This window comes from Penaeus monodon, chromosome 21, assembly GCF_015228065.2.
Source record: "Penaeus monodon isolate SGIC_2016 chromosome 21, NSTDA_Pmon_1, whole genome shotgun sequence".
Taxonomy (NCBI): Eukaryota; Metazoa; Arthropoda; class Malacostraca; order Decapoda; family Penaeidae; genus Penaeus; species Penaeus monodon.
This window is the reverse complement of record NC_051406.1, coordinates 2,489,209-2,489,436: the sequence shown is the minus strand read 5'-3', so window position 1 is coordinate 2,489,436 and position 228 is coordinate 2,489,209.

The window sequence follows — 228 nt, the reverse complement described above, 5'->3', positions numbered from 1 at the left end:
TTGGATAACGACCACACACACTTTTCACATCCAACGCTGAATTTCTGAATGCGTCCATATCCCCTCCTTCACACAGGACACAGGAGTGGTTAAATACACACTTCAATAAACATATTTTGCGTCTAAATATATATATTTTTATTTAACTTTCCTCAGCCCAAAGGGTATATCTGGCGCTCTGGTTGGATGAAAGAGAGACACTTGGTGTGTGGACCAATTAATATTTAA